The 20557-nt window shown below is 38.9% G+C and overlaps 1 protein-coding gene across 2 annotated transcripts in view; it reads right to left on the bottom strand.

The window, feature by feature from the left end:
* FUT8 (fucosyltransferase 8) overlaps positions 1-20557 on the bottom strand; it is a 131286-nt gene that overhangs the window by 94640 nt on the left and 16089 nt on the right. For both annotated transcript variants that reach the window (XM_082059525.1, XM_082059526.1), the window contains exon 2: positions 9230-9309. The gene's annotated coding sequence lies outside the window, so the exon portion shown is untranslated. The remainder of the gene's footprint in view (positions 1-9229; positions 9310-20557) is intronic.

Raw genomic sequence — 20557 nt, 5'->3', positions numbered from 1 at the left:
ACTACTATCAGTCACAAGATCATTCGTTTGAAGGGAAATATAAACACCCATCATCACATATAAAGAGCCACTAAAAACATGACCTCCTGCTCAACATTGCAACTGTAACTTGCAAGAAAAAGGACACTTTAAGACAACAGATTTTCTAAAATGTAATCAATCAAGAGGAAAGAGACATATAGCAGTTCTACCTTCCTAAGCCAATCTTCAGCATAGAAGGGAAAGGAGTACATTTCTATGGTTAAAAAAATACCATCAATATTAACATGGCTGGGCAGAAAGGGGCAAAAAGGGCAATCTTTTTAAAATAGGGCTTTGTGAAAACATTAACATCTTCCTGGAACGGCACATATTCAGTGGCAGAATTGCAATGCCAATATTCATTCTGAAGGATTCTACCTTTAGCCTGATAGGTGAAATTCTACATGGTGTCTAAAGAGGAGAAAGGAGTGATATAATCACTGCATGAGAAGATGCAATGACCCTTGAATATGCATTTGATTGGCTGAAAAGGAGGTGGTAATTCCTTGAGACAAGGATGGATTTCACAGATTTTAATATTCCTGTTACTGTTACACATTGTATTTTACACAGTATTTGTGACAAAAATGTTATGAGTAATATGCTGACTTTGGCAAAGGTAGGCTGGATAACCCATTGGCAGAGGAGAGTATGATACTGAGAACTGAACTGGGATTGCTCTGTAATATTCTGTAATGTTCCTTGAGCAAGAAAATGAAGTCTCAGTTCTGTCTTTCAAAGCCAATAGCAATCCTTCCCTTCTTCTATCTAATGTGGACATTCTACTGTCTTGTTGCACTGCAGATAATACTTTATGCCTCATGTCTCTTCTTGCCAAGTAGCCTTTTTATGACCAGAGATCATCATTGCCTAAGCTATGTCTTCCCTTCTCCTAGTCAAAGTCAGTTTTTCAGGTATCTGATACCTCAACCAAAAGCCACTGATGGAAAGCACAGATTTACTTTGTTCACATCAAAGAAGGGGGAGCAGGGAGAACACAAATACCATTACAGTTTTCCAAGAGAATCTCTTTGAATTAGAAGAGTTTATTTCAGGAGTGGTTTGTCCCCACCCTCAAGAGAACCGTACACCATACAACATAGCTTACAGATACCAAAAGCCTGCTGGGTGAACTGAGTAGCTGAAGATCCAAATGTAGAAATAGTGAACTAAGAATTGCCAAAATTTTAGACACACTGGTGCTTATGGCTGCTCTTTGAATTTAAAGGAAATCATAGCAAGCATTGTAATCAGCATTTGTGAGGCTGCACCTCGAATACAGTGGTCAGTTTGGGGCCACTCACTACAAGAAAGACAGTAGTACAGAAGTACTGGAGCATGTCCGAGGAAGGGCAACAAAGCCGGTGAGGAGTCTGGAGCACAAGTCTTATGAGGAGCAGCTGAGGGAACTGGGGCTGTTTAGCCTGAAGAAAAGGAGGCTGAGGGGAGACCTTATCGCTCTCTACAACTACCTGAACGGAGGTTGTAGTGAGGTGGTTGTCCACCTCTTCTCTCAAGCAACAAGCAAAAGGACAGGAGAAAACAGTCCTCAAGTTGCACCAGAGAAGGTTTAGATAGGATATTAAGAAAAAATTCTTCACCAAAACGTTTATCAAGCACTAGAACAGGCTGCCCAGGAAAGTGGCTGAGTGACCATCCCTAGAGGTGTTTAAAAGACATGGCACTTAGGTATGTGGTTTAGTGGTGGATTTGGCAGTGGCAGGTTAACAGTCAGACTCTATGATCTTAAGGGTCTTTTCCAACCTATATGATTCTCTGTTTCCATGGCACTGAAAAGGCATCTGCTCAAAACTTTTCTGAAACAGTACAAGAAGGGTGTCCTGGTGACAAAGGAGAAAAAACAAACAAACAAACTCACTCAAGTAATACCTTCTGTATCATTCATATTTCCAGTTTTCCTCCCAAATCTGGCTTAAAAATCAGTTAGTTTGGCCAATTAACTACTATCTTGTTTTCAAAGAGTATTTCAGATCTCCAACGTATTTTATTTTTATGTCCTTGGTTGTAACATATTATTGTCTGAAACTAATCAATTTGGTAATACATAACCAGAAACTCTACCTTGTTGCCAGAAAACACTAGCTTATTTAATTTTATGGGCTATTTATGGGTTCCAAGGTGCTTTGAGAGTGAGTTCTTTTGTTTCCTTTTCTTATCACGTACTCAGAGTTACAACCAGAAGATGTTACCGGGGAGGGGAGGGAGAATGTCGGGCTTCCACGGGAACATAAAAAATATAAATACAAGCTACCTCCCTGAACTTACTTCACCCGTTCACCGAGCCTCATGCTGGTATCCAAAGCCTCCTTTCTTTCTTTAAGAGTCTGTCTCCTCCAGTACATCCCCTTTTGGTGAATTAATATTAACAGATGCTACTACGGTACCCTCTTCTGTGTCTTGAAAGACATCCACTTTTTGGTAATAATGTTCCTAAAGTATTCCAAACAAGGATAGCATGAAACTGCATCAGAAAGCCAAAGGCATGGACAGTAGCACAGGCATTTTAGTTATTCTTTTTTCCTCTTTTTGTAAAAGCCACCTTATCACTCAACTTTTCATCTTTTTCTACGTTCTCCTCTTGTACAACTATAATAAACACAGAGGTATTCCTGCAAGTACTCAGCAGATGGGTTTGCGCTTTTCTTTCTGCCCAGTGGAAGGACAAGATGCAACAGTCTCAGATGTTGTGGAACCTTCATTCTTGAAGATATACAAGACCAGACTTTAGCAAGATGCTCCAACCGGACCTGCTATTGAGGGGCTGGATTAAATGGAAATCCCTTCCAAACAGCATGATTCTATGTGCTGAAAAAGATCTGCACAGTTTACGTTACACAAACTGCAGCAGGGAAAAAGTTACCCAAAACACACTGGTTAATTCTAAAGACAACAGCCTGATACCAATCGCAATAACCATTAGGCACTTGAAATGGTAGCAAATTGGTGACAAATTGCACTGCAAGGAATACCAATGAAAGATTATTTCACAAGACAGAGAATGTGGCATCTACAGAGTGTAACAATGTTAGCAGCAGACTTTTTTTCATTTGCAAACCAATTTTGTTTGAATACTAGATTTGGCTTTATGAGCAAAAGCTGCATTTTGAAACCAAGACATGCAAAGCTACCATAAGCAAGTGTTACTCCTACAGCAAAATGTTGAATGATGGCCTTTGCTACAAATTTACATTCTTCCTATTTCAATAAATTGGTTTAAAAATCACGGCCATATTACAGGATGTTTTTAATAAAAAGCTTTTATAAGTTGAGCCACTTAAAAGCCTATTTTGATATAGTATGAATGAAGGCTGTTTTCTGTCACAATGTTTTCTGAAATTTTTGTTGAACTATGTATTGCTAGGGTTAATTCAAAAAGCCTGCTGAGTGCAGGGGGGGAAGGTGAATTTGTTTATACAGATCATATTAATACCATTTCAAACATGATCTGACATCTCACAAACTGATCACTGAAACCCAGTAATCATTGAAACTTTTTCCTATTTTTTGCATCAGAACCACACATTTTGTCCAGGTAATACATAGCTTTTACTAAAGCCATCCATAAGGTTTAAACATATTATATGAAAGAGAATGACAGATTCCCAAATAAATTGCTCAGCTAATTACCAAACATGTCTGTTTTCAGCTCCAAGCAATGTCCTTTCATACAAGATCAAAGTACGAATCTTCAAAACTTCTTGGGTAACACTTCGACAGAACAGGCTTCTTAAATCTCTAAAATGAGATACACTTTCCCAGAATCTGAATGATTCTTACACCTCTTTTCTAAGCCCTTTCCTACTTCCTAAGATTATTTCTGAAGACTAGACTTCCAACCTAGCCATAATGTACCCACCATTGTCCATTAATATTGTATAAAGTAGTAATACCACCTGCCCTACACTCCTCCTACTGTTATTTTAGACAACAATACTGTCTCTAACTCTTGAAGTGCAATATACAATATTAGTGTCTATACCTGGGATCACCCGTTTGGCTCTATCCAAACAGAAGTTCTTCAGGTTCAACCCGCCAAACAATTTAAGTTAGTGATCTCTTTCTATCATTAAAATTGCTATATCTTTAAAACCACAACTTTTAGAGATTTATTACGAGTAATATAGCGCCAGCAGAGACAATGATCAAGAACCCTCTGTCATGCAGCCTTAAGAGAACCTCCCTTAGGGTTTGAAAGTTCTCTATTTACGGACACTTTTTTGATTGCTTAACCAATTTTAATATAGTTAACATGAGCTACAACAAATATCCTTAGGAAAAAACAATCTGATTAAAAACAAGTATAATTGAGATCAATGCCAAGTGAATCACCCTATAATTAAGCCATGTCCTGATAGGGGTTTTTTTTCTACATCCTGTTGGGGCATCTAATTTTTCTCATTCTCTTCACCAAAAAAATCCCAAAAACGAAGTGCAAAAACAGCTAAAGGAAGATTTTCCTGCACTAACAGGTTCTACCAATTTCTGAAGTGTTTATTAGCTACCATTTAACATAATACAAACATAGACACAATGAAGAAGTACTGAATTATCAGTGTAGTATGATTACATTATTTGGAATGAAAAAAAATGCCAAAACAACTGCAGAATTTTTCTCTGTTAGTGATGTAGCCTTAGCATTTATCCCCATTCCATGTTTCTCTCCATGACAACTACAATTGCCTCTTACAAACAACAAAAAGTGGGCAAGACTAATACCCCTACTCTATAATTTTATCTAAAATTATAATATTAGATAAAAATTCTTAACTCACAGACACTTTCATCAAAATCGGCTGTACCAACTCTCTATTCTGTATTAAAAAAGACAAAAAATCGGTGACATAATTCCTCACCTATTTAACTTCAGGAACTTGTGAAGCAGGAAACATATTCCTGAAAAAAACAGACTTCTTGTCTGGCTATTTCCTCTGATCTTGTCTCCTTAAACAATTTGTCAACACTTAATTTTAGTTTAGTGTAACAGTCTAATCCCAGACATTTAAAATGGTATATATTATCAATTATATTTGAAATTTTATTTTTCAAGCACTATAAAAATACTATGAATTTACAGCTAAATAATGTCTACCACGTTATCATCTGTAATTCTGCCAAATTTACATTCAATGTTTTAGATTTGGAATATTTAAAATTAGATGCCTTCAAGATCAAAAGCTACTTGGTCCATTGGAAGAAAATATTTAAGCTAAACAAAATTTGAAAATAAAAACCACTTTAAAATACAGATCCTATGCTGCTTCTAGGTACTGTTTGCAAAAAGCTGTGTTCCTCATGCTCCACTCACAAAAGAGAAAGCTAATTAAGGAAAAAAAAACAACACACAAACACACCACATCTAGAAACTAGACATTAAATCATAAAGTGTAATAAGATTATTACAAGATTATTAGATGAGCCCTCTCCTCTAAGAGATCACACATGCTCATGTGTCTTACTACTTTTTATGAACTTCCAAAGACAGGCATATGGTCTTCCCAGCCTATGACAGTGCTTCAGAAGCTGCACTGCATTATTCTCCACTGGTCAAAATGTAAGCTTATTAGGTTTTGTGGTGTTCCAAAAGACTTAGAACAGCAACACTTACTCTCTGTGTTAAATCATACTCTGTTTTTTCAACCTCTCCTCATAGGTCAGGGATACAGTGTTCTGATCATCAGTCCTATTGTCTTCTGGACAATTTGGCAAGGAAATTTTGATTCGTTTTCATGTATTAAGTGCATGGCTCAAAACTGGACACAATGAGCTAGTTGACTCCATTTCTACTCTAAACTGAGCAGAGGGAGTTACACAGTGTTTCTGACAGTGCTTCCATTTATTTCTCCTGCTATGATGTCAAATTTTCAGAACTATTTTTTTGTGCTGCTCTTTTTTTGATACTGTTGACTTAAGGTCAGCTCTTAATCCTCAATCTTTTTTTCAGAAGTCACAGCCATTCCTTATTTTGTATTTGCCTATTTTATTTTTCTTTCATTTAAAAGCAGTATTTTAAGCTTGCCTTTAATGGCTTGTATCCCATTTTCCCCAGATAGTTCTAATTTGCTGGTTCATGTTAAATTTTAATCCAGTCTTCCAACTTCTCTGCAGTCTCTAAGCCTGGCATCATTTTTCACTGCAGTAAACATGCAAGTCAATGGATACGTTAGTAGCCTCTTTTCTTGAGAAAGAAAAGACATGAAATACTGTTGTTTGTGCTGCTGCATCAGAACTTATATAGAACACGCTTTTATTAAAGAATATATTCGGAGAGCCAGCCAAGCAATAAGTCATCTTTCAAACAAGAATCCAAGCTAAATGACTACCAGAATAAAACAGTGAACCAAGGCTGAACGTTAGAAGAAGCAGCAGACTGTTGATCCTCAGGCAACAGGGAAAGTAGTAAGCAAGAAAGGTAGTAGACACTTCAGAAACAGAGGGACGGACCAGCTTTGACCTTGATAAAAAGGGCAGAGATACATCAGCAACATACCCTTCTTTTCCTTTCCATCAGGTATCATATGTTGATCTACTTAGATATGTAGAAATAAAGAATATCTATCCAAGATTTCAGGTGCTCCTACAATAAACCCTAAAACTCAAAATATAAAGGCCTTTTGCAGAGATTAGTTTATCTTCAAAAGTCACAGATAGATCTAACTTAAAGTATGTCCAAGCAAGGATAAGAAAGTGGTTTAGAATGCAATAAAAATGCTCATTTGGTCTTTCTTTTTCAATAAACTACAAAAATGCAGTTCACAGATGGAATGGATTAGACCAAGTGTGAAATGCAATGTGAAAAAAAAAAAAAGGGAAAGACTACCACAGGAATGTTTTTACATGGGAGAAGCATCAAGAAAAAAATATTAAATAGGCCAATGGATTAAATCAGGTTTCTCCCGGTCAGACTCTGACAGCAGAAAATATTTCTGAATGCAGTTTGCCATGCAATCTGACAGGAAGCAGGAATCCAACATAATCCATAGATTGCATAAACAAGCAATACAGGAAAGGTATTGTCTTTGCTGTATTAATTAGTAACTTGCATCAACCTACCAGTACTACCTAGATCTCACCTAGATATTAAGATCAAATCAGCTTTTCTCCACTGCTCAATCTCCCTTAGTAGTTGAGCAATGCATACAGAATTACTGGCTTAACTAATGCTCCAGACACTGCAGTTTATAGACCTGCACAAATCCTCTTAATCATCTTCCCACACAAATTGAACAGAAAAATGCAAAAAGAGGTTTCATGCAGTTCTCAATCATTGTGCTTTGTCCTTGCTAAAGGAAGGACTGCATCTCTACATAAGACGCAACCATCACCACCATTTATAGACAAATCAAGGTAGTATGAAATGTAGTACAAAATGACGTACAGAAACTAAGTATAAACAAGCATATAAGTATGCATCTAGGTTCACATTTAAACAAAAAAAAAAATTACAAAACTGTAAACTAAGATCCAGATAAATTGCTGTATTACATAATATCATGTACAAGGGAGCAGCCAAGTCTGATAAGAAGTAAGGTTTGGACAAGTCATGCAAGTTCTTCACGTGTACTTTTCATTCATTTCCAGGTCCTGGAACACACAAAATTTTTAGTTTTCTACTAAGATTTTTTCCCTCTGAATCATTGTCTCTATTCAGCATCAACAGATCACTCCTACTAAGAGAAAGGGTTGGGAGAGATCTGGAGAGATTACCCAGTTCTAGTCTAAAGCTCTCACAGAAGCCACGTCTCTTCAGACTGACTATTTCCAGTCTATAAGCTTTAACACAGCCTTACCGCAAACTGCTGCACAGACCCACTGCCTTAAGGGACAGTTCATGCTCTCACTTTAACACTTTCTGAACTCTTACCTGAGCTGATCCAACACAAAAAACAAGAAACACAACTAGCTACCTTTTTGTTGGGTTTGTAAGATAAATTAGTTAACTGGTTTCAGCAGGACTCACATATGGAGGAGAGCAGGGTTCAAGAAATGGAAACAACCCCTTCCAGCAATAGTAAGCAGTTACAACAACTAACCCAGTTTCAGGCAACCTAACTGGAAACAGGATGCCTGGAAAGCTACCATCGTATTCTTTGTTCTGTCCTGGCCATGAGGCCTCAGAACTATTTTTATTCCATCATTTTAAGTCCCACATTTTCTTCTTTCTTGTAACGATTCATTAAATTCTTAGACTAACGAAGTACTTCAACAGTTATGACTGCATAAATAAATCATAATAACTGAGAGTACTATAAATGTCTTCAGCTTGACAACCATTACTGAAGTTGAGTGAACAGTAAAAGCATCTCATCTGCAACAAATTTGCCTTGACCTGTTAGTGTGATTTTTTTAATTCTGAAAGTTCAAGAAAATCTCACAACCTTCTTACCCTTATCATAGTTAACAATCATAGCAGTCTTTCCTACATTTGCATTAAAAAAGAATAACCACATGACATGCTTGGTTTCCAAATTCACACCTGAATTCACCTTTCAGCAAAGTTCATTCTTTAATCAACTTTTCAAAAAGAAGAGAGTTATTTTCTATAATCAGTTTATTTATTTAAATTATTATTATGGTACTTGCATAGACCTTCAAAAACATAAGGATCTGTAATATTAAGTTTTTAATACTTGCCACCCTTCGAGAAAATCTAGCACTGGATCTACGATATCCCAGAGCACACAACAGTTTTCAGCCACAGCAGCCTAGTTACTTAAAATTCTCAGACAAACCTCATGGAATAGGGCCTGTGGCAGCTGCTACGGAACTACTGCTGATCTGTGAGAAATACATGTAATATCTGCAATTCAGATATCGGTGAAAGGGCCTAAAAATACAGTCAAAGAATACAGAAGACATTTGTACATAAGACAGAGGATACATAATGTATCTATCAAAGAATTCATCTTTTTAGAGGTGAGAGGCAAAGCAGAAAAGGGAGAGAAATGGGTGTAAAGAGAACAGAAAGGTGAAATGGGTGTCTAATTGAAAAAATGTTGTCGGTGATCTGACAAAAAAGCAAAGGACCTGACCTTCTTTTGGAAAGTTTGCTTTTTCCAGCTGACAAGGATTCATCAACAGGAAGGAAGTTTTCAGTTGTTGTTTAGGTAGTGCAGGTCTTTATCTAGTTTCTTTACATCTAGTTTTTGTCTCAGTACAGGCAGCATCACAGAGGAAGGGAAGTACTTACTTATTAGCAATAATTACTGTTCAAATTAATACTTCTGGGGACACTTCTTCCTCACTTTCATTTTGAAGCCTAGGTAATTCCTGAAAGTAGAAGACAAAAAGAAGACAATTAGTTTTTATCCTTATTTATCCATGTTTTCATTCTTTATATGCAGCATTCAGTAGATGCATGCACTCTTATTAAAAATATTGCTTAGAATTTTATATGATTGTGATTAGATGATTTGCAGCGAAACTTTTATGAAAACAGAAATTAATACCCTTTAACAACCTCTATTTACACTGAGATATGAAAAAATAGAAACTGTTTGCTTCATTGTCAAAAATAACAATGAAGGTTAAGTATAGACCCTCAAGGAATCTATGAAAACAAATGAAGAAAGCAAGGGGAGAGAAGGCAGTGGATTCATTCGGGATATATATAGCCAGACTTTAGGAAAAGACCACTAAGAAAAATTATAGGATCAGTATCCTAAGACCAGATGCCAAAAATTAAAATAGTAAACTCCTCAAACTGAAATAGTTGCCACATGGAAAAGAACAGGCTATACCTTTAAAATAGGTGTAAGTAAATTAAGTTGGTCTGTACCACTTGTTTATTTATGTTTGTGCATAATATATATAGCAGACCATATATGATGTAGTAGACTGCTTTGAACAAAGTCTTACTTTGGGGTTATCAAGGCATGAACTTATTACGTCATTTTGTAATAGTGGTCTCGCTAATTCGGAATGGCTGTATACTACTGAACCAAGTGTTGATTGTTAGCCATTTAACAGAAAAGCAATCAAAAGCTGTACATATCAGACTCTGGAACAGCAATAAATTGGATGTTGAAAAAGCTAATTTGTGAACCTGACTTCAAGGAAAGGGATAAAACTGGGGAAGAAAAATAAATAGGAAACCAATTAAAATAACAATAGTACCAGGAATAGAAGTGAAGAGAAAATGATAAATGCTTCAGATAATTGCCTTTTACTGCAATGAGAATTCTGCTAAATTAGTCTTATTTTTGAATGAAAATTTATTTTATATCTTGAAGAGAAGCTTTAGCAGCTGTACTGTTAAATGAACACTGTGAACTAGCAACTCTAAAAATCTCAAAAGCAGCAACAGTGATAAAAAAGACTGAATTCTGTATTTTCTTTTTTATGTAATAAATTATTTAGAAATAATCAGCACCTACGAGGTCAGACCCCTTGAACTTTCAAAAATGGAGTGCCTGGAGAAAGAGTGAGAGAACCCATTTTCATTTCCATTTGAGGTTGATACTTTGGGTATACTTCAGCTAAGGATGTCCTCAATAAAAACGACAGAGCATTTCCTGGGATAAAGCATCTCAGAAATCAAAACAAAAGAATACAACACTGTTAACCCCTGCATAAAAAGTAACATCAGGATTTTAGCTTTCCACAAAAACTAAACTAGTTATTTTATTGTATTTCTCATCAAACAAGTTACACGACCTGTTTCATAAAATTTGAGAGGTGAAAATATCAACTGAAGGTGAGCCAGGAAGCCAAGCAAAACTACATATGGAGCCCACCTGTTCCAAGCCCTCCAGTGAACCCATTAGGGCACAGTCTAGAATGATGGTTACTTTTAATTTTATATGAAGCATTATGCTGTATTTTTCTTGTAAGTCCGTGTTTGCTACCCCAATAACAGGTAGAAGGTAGTATATTATGAGAGCTACATGTGTAGAAAAGTAGATTTAGACAGATTGGCTCAAAGTAAACAGGAAGTAGAAATGTTTACATTTCATGTAATGCAAATAACTACTAACAAATGTACAAGTTGGTTTATCTGTAAGCACCAGAACTATGGGCAATACCAATAGGCCAGAATCCTACCAGTCTTGGCAATTCACCATGCCCTACAAAAAAGCTCCCCAAAATTTTCAACTCTGTTGTCCTAAAATACGCAAAAAAACACAGGACAATAAAAAAGCATGAATATTTGGGTCTTTTTATTCCCACACTAACATACCATCAGAGTGAAGTAGCTATTTAACAGCTGTTGAAAAAGTAGAGGGGTTGAGGGGAAAAAAGTTCCAATGTTGTTTATACCTCTGATCTGGAAAATTTGTCCAGAACACAAATAATTAAAAAAAAAAAAAAGAAAAGAAAATAGAAATCAGTGAAATATGTTGAGCTGGTTTAACAGAAAACAGTCACGCTTAGCCTGGTCAAGTTATTCGTAGCTCCACTTAGCAGATGCTACCTGTATGACAATAAAATTTTAATCGGAGTTCTGAGTATTGCTTTGCAACCAGCTATGCACTGGTTTTAGAATATTTTCTTGTAGCCCATTGTCTGCTCAGAATAACTCACAAAGTAGTAACAAATGCTATATTGAAACAAAGATGCAGGAGACCAGCATTTTTTTTTTCATCCATAAATCTATTACTAAGAGGTATAAAATAAAGGTCTTTTATTTTAAGACAATCACGATTAATGTAAAGTAACTGTCTGTTTCAGGATCTTTTATGGAAATGTGGAAAAAAATAGCCAACTTACTCCAAGTCATTCAAAACTTTAAAACTACCGAAAGCTTACAACTTTCCAGCCTAATATTGCTAATGCATCCATGAAAACAGAATTCCCTTTATAATGTAAAAACTCCAACAATTTTTAAAAATCTTTGCATTTGCTCTTCAGTCACCTAAATAGTATTTACAAATATCACTAGATAAATTAGACAGTGGTGCCTTCCAGATACGTCTGCTCCACTTTCAGAGACCTTTTTTGGAGACAAAGGTCATGAAATGAATTTGCAGATAGTAAATCTTAGTTATACTCCCGATTCTGATTTTGAATTCCTCGGTAAACATAGACGAGTTGCTACCTTTTATTTTTAGAAAAAATAATATATTCATCAAAAAATATATCCTTATAAAGGGTTCAATACCACCTGGAGTGTTTAATCCAGTTTCTTGCATTACAAGAACACACTCAAAACCAAGTCCAAAACATTTCATCAGCACTTTTCATGTAATTTAAATTGAATTTTAAAAATATGCAAATCTTGAATACACAACAGCAAGAGAAGAGAATTCAAGGATGTCAGCAACGCTGTAAGTGCCTCCAACTACTACAGAAGCATTAGCTGAAAATACCTACATCACCTCAACAATACAAAAGAGTGAAGCAGGGGGGAAGAAAAAAGGAAGCACTTCTGTCCTCCCTTCCCCCTCTGACTGTGGCAAACTGATTGAACACAGACACTAGATCCATATATGTGGCCAGGAGTACTTTCCCAATATCACAGGAAGAATCAGACACCTCACTCAAAATCTCACCTTTAGTCAAAGGCGAATTGCCTCTGCTTCAGAAAAACAAATTATGCAGCAAAAAGATAAAAATAAATATTCCATTCTGATATCTACAGGACAGCAGTGGTAGCCCTGAAGAATCAAATTTGTAAAACTGGAAACTTTATGACAAATAGCAATCAAATACTTTCTTGGTCTCTTTCTCAGAGATTTCTATTACTCCAGTAACAAGAAATATCATATGTTCATTTTTAATTTCTGACTCCAGGATCAATCTTATCACCTTACACAGCCTTTTTACATAAATATATAAAGCATCATATTGAACCACTGAGTTTCTTTCTCCTTATTACCAATTTTGTAAGAGTAGACCTCACCCCCTGATTTTTACAAACAAGATTTATCATTAAGTTTTTCCTTCAGTTGTATTTATTTTGAGTTGTTTCTCTCATATACAACCTCACACCCAATAAAGACTATTCTTATTTCCTCCTAGCCTTTATTTGCCAAATTCATAGAATCATAGAAATGTTTAATATTGAAAAGACCTTTAAGATCGAGTCCAACTGTTAACCTAACACTGCCAAGTCCACCACTAAACCATATACAAAGCACCACAGCTACAAATCTTTTCAATACCTCCAAAGACGATGACTCAACTACTCCCCTGAGCAGCCTGTTCTAGTGCTTAACAACCCTTTCCATGAAGAAATTTTTCCAATCTCAGCCTGCCCTGGTGCAACTTGAGGCCATTTCCTCTTGTCCTATCACTTGCTACTTGGGAGATGAGACCAACACCTTCCATGCTACAACCTCCTTTCAGGTAGTTGTAGACAGCGATAAGGTCTCCTCTCAACCTCCTTTTCTCCAGGATAAACAGCTCGTTTTCTCAGTTGCTCCTCATAAGACTTGTGCTCCAGGCCCCTCCCCAGCTTCGTTGTACTTCCTTGGACACACTCCAATACCTCAATACCCTTCTTGTAGTGAGGGGACCAAAACTGAACACAATATTCGAGGTGCTGTGTACAGGGCGACGACCACTTCCCTAGACCTGCTGGCCACACTGTTTCTGATACAAGCCAGGAACGCTGTTGGCCTTCTTGGCCACCCGGGCACACTGCTAGCTCATGTTCAGCCGGCTGTCAAGCAACACTCCCAGATCCTTTTCCACCAAGAAGCTCTTGAGCCACCCTTCCCCAAGCCTGTAGTGTTGCATGGGGTTGCTGTGACCCAAGCGCAGGACCCAGCACTTGGCCTCAGCCCATCAATCCAGCCATTCCAGATCCCTCTGTATGGCCTTCCTAACCTCCAGCAGATCAACACTCCCACCCAACTTGCTGTCATCTGCAAACTTACTGAGGGTACACTCCATCTCCTCATCCAGATCATTGATAAAGAGATTAAACAGAACTGGCCCCAGTACTGAGCCCTGTGGAACACCACTCATGACCAGCCACCAACTGGATTTAACTCCATTCACCACAACTCTTTGGGTCCAGCCATCCAGACGGTTCTTTACCTAGTGAAGAGTACTCCCATCCAGGCCATGAGCAGACACTTTCTCCAGGAGAATACTGTGGGAAACAGTGTCAAAGGCTTTACTAAAGTCTAGGTAGACAACATCCACAGCCTTTCCCTCATCCACTAAGCAGGTCACCTTGTCATAGAAGGAGAACAAGCTAGTCAAGTAGGACCCGCCTTTTGTAATCCCATGCTGACCTACCCTGATTGCTTGGTTGTCTTGTATGTGCCACGGGATGGCACTCAGGTTGATCTGCTCTATGACCTTCTCCAGCACCAACATCAGACTGACAGGCCTGTAATTCCCCAGATCCTCCTTCCAGCCCTTCTTGTACATGGGCGTCACATTTGCCAACTTCCAGTCAACTGGGACCTCCCTGGTTAGCCAGCACTGCAGATAAATGATTGAAAGTGACTTGGTGAGCACCTTCACCAGCTCCCTCAGTACCCTTTATTTCATTCTTCTTTATGAAGGCAAGTTCAACTTCAGCATAATCACACTAACAGTTCTTCCTGTTCCAAACGACTCGATCTTTTCTACGTGCAAATGTGATCAGAGCTATAAACCATCATAAGCGCAAATCAACCAACACTTTATTGGCTGGTCCTAATGATTTTTTTTTAAAGCTAGAAACCAGATGATGTGTCTTAGAATTGTTTTACTCTCACAAAGGCACATCACCTGAGAATGAAACAGATGAGGATCTAGGCCATACGACGACAACCTACCTCTGATTGCCAGCCCAGTTATACCAGGAGTTCTTGTCAGCGCTCAAGTATGTGAATTTGCAATTTATTTATTTTAATTAAATCACTTTCTATTACTCCAAACACATAGATAATCTCTATTACTAAGTATAATAATCCTGCCTTCTCTAATATTAGCAATTTCAGAAGCAAACAGACCAGCTTGTTAGTGAAGTCGCTTACTTCAGTGCCAGCTCTACAGTTACAAGTAGCTGGCAGAGAAGCAACTAAACCTATGTTAGGAAAAATATTATAAGAAAAGAAGCAGTTTAAACAACAAAACAGCTTAAAAATCAGCTAAGTTGTTACACTGACTGTTTTTTTTTCATGTTTGTTAAAGAAAAACAAATTATAAACTTTCTTTCTGTAAGCCAAGTGAAGCTCAAAATGTGCTTTTCAATTTTAAGACAAGAGACACACAGTTATTTAGCTGAAAAAACGAACTTGATTTCTCTTATACCCATCAATCGGCCTAGCATTATTGTTAGTTGCTGATGCTAAGCAAGTTTCCTTAAGCAAATATGGAAAGAGAATACATCCCAGGGGAAAAGAGGGAAAGATTAACATTTTTAATAAATATACTTGAAAAGGATAGATATAAGATTATCTATATATTTATTATGTATTATATTTTTTATTTTAAGATTTTTTACTGCTAAGAGCAAAAGAAAACGTGGAATATACTAAATTCATAATATGCAAGGATCAAAGCCAAATCATCTAATTTCTACTGCACACCCAAGAAAGGCTCTTAGGAATTAGCTGTTTTGCAATGAAGTGCACAGGATTTTTCTGCAGTTCAGTTTTCTAGAGATGGTTCCCCTTCAAACAAGTTTTGACTACTATAGGTCTGAGAAGGGCATAAAAACGTTCAATGAAATTCTACTTTAATCAAACAAGACACAGATTTGGAAGCATTATTCCTCAAAATTCCTTAAAACAAGGCCAAATGACAGATTTCCTCACACTTTGTTTTCCTTATCATAGAATCACAGAATAGTTTGGGTTGGAAGGGACCTTCAAAGTTCATCTAGTCCAACCACCCTGCAATGAGCAGGGACATCTACAACTACATCAGGTTGCTCAGAGCCCCGAGCCTGGAATGTTTCTGGGGATGGCACATTACCACCTCACTGGGCAAACTGCTAGTGTTTCACCACTCTCATTGTAAAAAAATTCTTCCATGTGTCCAGCCTGAGTCCCCACTCCTTTAGTTTAAAACCCCTATGCCTTGTCTTAATGTGACAGACCCTGCGAAAAAGTCTGTCCCCATCTTTCTTGTAGGCCCCTTTTAAGTACTGAAATGCTGGAATAATTAACGTCTCCCCAGAGACAACCCCAACTCTCTCAGCCTGTCCTCACAGCAGAGTTGTATCAGCCCTCTGTTTTTGTGGCCTCCTCTGGCCTCTCTCCAACAGGCCTATGTCTTTCCTGTACTGAGGGCTCCAGAGGTGGACGCAGTGCTCTAGGTCGGGTCTCACCAGAGCAGAGCAGAGAAGCAGAATCACCTCCCTCAACCTGCTGGCCTTTTGATGCAGCTCAAGATACAACTGGCCTTCTGGGCTGCAAGCACACGTTCCTGGCTCATGTCCAATCTTTCATCCACTAGTACCCCCAAGTCCTTCTCCACAGGGCTGCTCTCAATCCCTTCATCCCCCAACCTGTACTGACACCAGGGGTTGCAGGACCTTGCATTTGGCCTTGTTGAACCTCAAGATATTTGCATGGGGCCAATTCTCAGGCTTGTCCAGGTCCCTCTGGATGGTGTCCTGTCCCTCAGGCACGTACTCGGCTTGATGTCATCCACAAACTTGCTGAGGGTGCACTCAATCCCACTGTTGATGTCATTGATAAAGATATTAAACAGCACTGGTCCCAGTACGAACCTCTGAGGGACATCACTTGTCACCAGTGTCCATCCAGACATTGTGCCATTGACCACTACTCTCCGGGTGTGACCATCCAGCCAGTTCCTCATCCACTGAACAGTCCTCCAATCAAATCCATACCTCTCCAATTTAGAGAGAAGGAAGTTGTGGGAGACCATGTCAAAGGCTTTACAGAAGTCCAGATGGACAACATCCATAGCCTTTCCTCTGTCCACTGATGTAGTTACTCCATCGCAGAAGGCCACTAGGTTGGTCATGCAGGACTTGTCCTTCATGAAGCCATGCTGGCTCTCTCAAATCAACTCCCTGTCCTCCATGTGCCTTAGGATAGCTTCCAGAAGGATCTGTTCCATGATCTTCCCAGGCACAGAGGTAAGGCTGACAGATCAGTAGTTCCCAGGGTTCTCCTTTCTACCCTTTTTAAAAATGGTTGTGATGTTTCCCTTTTTCCAGTCACTGGGGGCTTCACCTGACTGTCATGACTTCTCAGATATCAAGGAGAGTGGCTTGGTAACCACATCAGCCAGTTCCCTCAGGACTCTGGAGTGTCTCTCATCAGATCCCATAGATTAATGTATGTTCAGGTTCTTCAAGTGGTCACGAACCTGATCCTCTCTGTGAGGGACTTCACTCCCCCACAGTCCCTGCCTTGCAGTTCATCCATTCAACAAGTGTGGGAAGACAGCTTGCCAGTGAGGACTGAGGTAAACAAGTTGTTCAGTATCTCAGCCTTCTCTGCATCTGTTGTTACCAGTTTACTAGTTTTGCTCATCATTGGGGCACACATCACATAGGTACATTGGATTTTGCCACTTTGACCTTGTTCTAAGAGTACAGCATTTTTAATGGCACAAATAACAATTAGGAGCAAAATTCAGAATCATAAAGTGCTTATCCTTACCAGAAGAAAATATAGAACAGTTGCTGTAAGGTACAAATTCCCTTTAAATTTTCACATATCATAGCTTCTCAAGGCATAAATCAAGAAGGGTCCACAAAAGTGATACAGTACACAGACAGTACGTAATCAACTGATTTATTTCATGGGAATATTAAAAGGCCAAGTTATTTAATAACATTCCAAATATAAACACATTTTTAATCTATTTGCTTGCTAGGGTAGGTCACACAGAATGTAATCCACAAATCACAGAATCACAGAATGGCTTGGGTTGGAAAGGACCTTAAGCATCATCTAGTTCCAACTCCCCCTGCCATGGGCAGGGACACCTTCCACCACCAGACCAGGTTGCTCAAAGCCCCATCAAATCTGGCCTTCAACACTTCCAGGGATGAAGCATCCACAACTTCTCTGGGTTACCCGTTCCAGTGCTTCATCACCCTTGTGGTAAAGAATTTCTTCCTTACATCTAATCTAAATCTACCCTCTTTCAGTTTAAAGACATTACCCCTTGTCCTGTCACTACCTGTCAAAAAGTCCCTCTCCAATTTTCTGGTAGTCCCTCTTTAAGTACTGACAGGCTGCTATAAGGTCTCCCTGGAGCCTTCTCTTCTCCAGGCTGAACAACCCCAACTCTCTCAGCCTGTCCTCACAGGAGAGGTGCTCCATCCCTCTGATCATCTTCGTGGCCTCCTCTGGACCCTCTCCAACAGGTTCATGTCCCTCTTAGGCTGGGGGCCCCAAAGCTGAACACAGTATTGCAGGTGGGGTCTCACCGGAGCAGAGGGGGAGAATCATTTACTTCAACTGGCTGATCATGCTTCTTTTGATGCAGCCCAGGATATCGTTGGCTTTCTGGGCTGCAAGCACACATTACCAGCTCATGTTGAGCTTTTCATCAACCAACACCTCCAAGACCTTCTCCACAGGGCTGCTCTCAATCTATTCTATGTCCAGCCTATGACTGTGCTTGGAATTGCCCCAACCAATGTGCAGGACCATGCACTTGGCCTTGCTGAACTTCATGAGGTTCACACAGGCCCATCTCTCACACCTGTTCCTCTGCATGACATCCCTTTCCTCCAGCATGTCGACCACACCACACATCTTGGTGTAATCTGCAAACCTGCTGAGGGTGCACTGAGTCCCACTGTCCACGTCAAAGAAAAAGACATTAAACAGCACCAGTCTGAATACCGTCCCTTGAGGAAAACCACTTGTCACTGTTCTCCACTGGGACAATGAGCCATCGACTGCAATTCTTTGAATGTGACCATCCAGCCAATCCCTTATCCATGGAGTGGTCCATCTGTCAAATGCATGTCTCTCCAATTTAGAGACAAGGATGTCATGCAGGACACTGTCATATGATTTGTACAAGTCCAGATCAGTGATGTCACTTGCTCTTTCCTTATCCACCAATGCTGTAACCCAGTTGTAGCAGATCACCACATTTGTCAGGCACAATTTGCCCCTAGTGAAGCTATGTTGGCTGTCATCAATCATCTCATTTTCTATGTGCCTTAGCATGGTTCCCACAAGGATCTGCTCCATGATCTTGCTGGACACAGAGATGACACTGACTGGCCTGTAGTTCTCCAGGTCTTCCTTTTTTCCCCTTTTAAAAATAGGGGTTATGTTTCCCCTTTTCCAGTCAGTGAGAACTGCACCGGACTGCTGTGACTTCTTAAATATGATGGACAGTGGTTTAGCAACTTCATCTGTCAGTTTTCTCAGGACCCACACATGCACCTCATCAGGTCCAATGGACTCGTGCACCTTCAGGTTCCTTAGATGGTCTCAAACCTGATGTTCTCCTACAGTGGGAGGTTCTTCATCCTCCCAGACCATGCCTTTGCCTTTTACAACTTGGGCAGTGTGGCTCTTGTCGGTGAAGACTGAGACAAAGAAGTCATTGAGTACTTCAGCCTTCTTCATAATCTGGGTAACCATTTCACAATGTGACACTGTGCAGTTCTCAACTTCTTTCCTGCTCCCCACCTTCAAGACACACTGGCCCAATGACTTGATTCATTTTTCCTTTTTATTAAAAAAAATACACATGACCCTAGCTGACATATCCAAATATTCCCAGAGGACACTCTTATTCGATGTCTGCAGCCCTACATTTTTCACTTTAGGAAGTTTCATGTATGCTACAGTGACATTGCTAATGCATTACAGACTAGCATGTGTAGTGCAAATTTGGGAAAAAATTAAGGAAAATGCTGCAAGCACTGGACATCAGCTCTCTTAAATCCAGGAGAACATACGTTACATTTCTTTTCCCCAGAGTCCCACTTCTTCTCAGCCATGTGAAGTGCCATCTGTGCTTCACATCCTGGCAAGCTAAAAATCTGCTGTTATTCATATCACCACTGAGCAAATTAAAGTCTGTCCTTTTTAATAAAATAACAAGAGTTACATATGGCAATCTAGATCACAACTCCAAAGTGATGAGTAGTGAGCATGGGGGGCATAGTGAGGAAAAGGTGGCAAACAGTAGACTATCTATCTTCAGAGCTTCCTTGATGTCTGTAAGTTAATACAAAAACTATCAGGAATAAAACAGGAGTAGCTGGATATCTCAGAAAGTAAACAAAAATATGACTCACCTGACAAAACACATTTAGTGAGATACTAAATAAAGTTGGAGGGCATAACTGGCTCAGGAATGAGAGATATAGATGGTGGAGCAGAAAATCTTACCTTGAATATCTAAGGTTTGCATACTTGTTCTGAGACCCAGAATGCAACAGAAGCCAAACACTCCACATAACATTAAAATGAGAAAGTAAGAAGGAAAGTATAGATCTCCTATAAATTACCAATGAAGAAAATTTAAGTGGATGAGGGTTTGGAGAGACTGTTAAGAAAGGTTGTTTGTGGCTTTTTTTGGTTCTTCTATTTTATTTGGGTATTTTTTTTTTCTAGACAGCTAGCAGAATCATTCAAAGCACAAGATTAATGATTCACAGGATAGACCTTTCAGGAAG

The sequence above is a fragment of the Streptopelia decaocto genome (assembly GCF_964273445.1).
Source record: "Streptopelia decaocto genome assembly, chromosome: 7".
Lineage (NCBI taxonomy): Eukaryota > Metazoa > Chordata > Aves > Columbiformes > Columbidae > Streptopelia > Streptopelia decaocto.
Note: the sequence above shows the minus strand (reverse complement) of the source record. Positions and strands in the feature narration are given on the sequence as shown.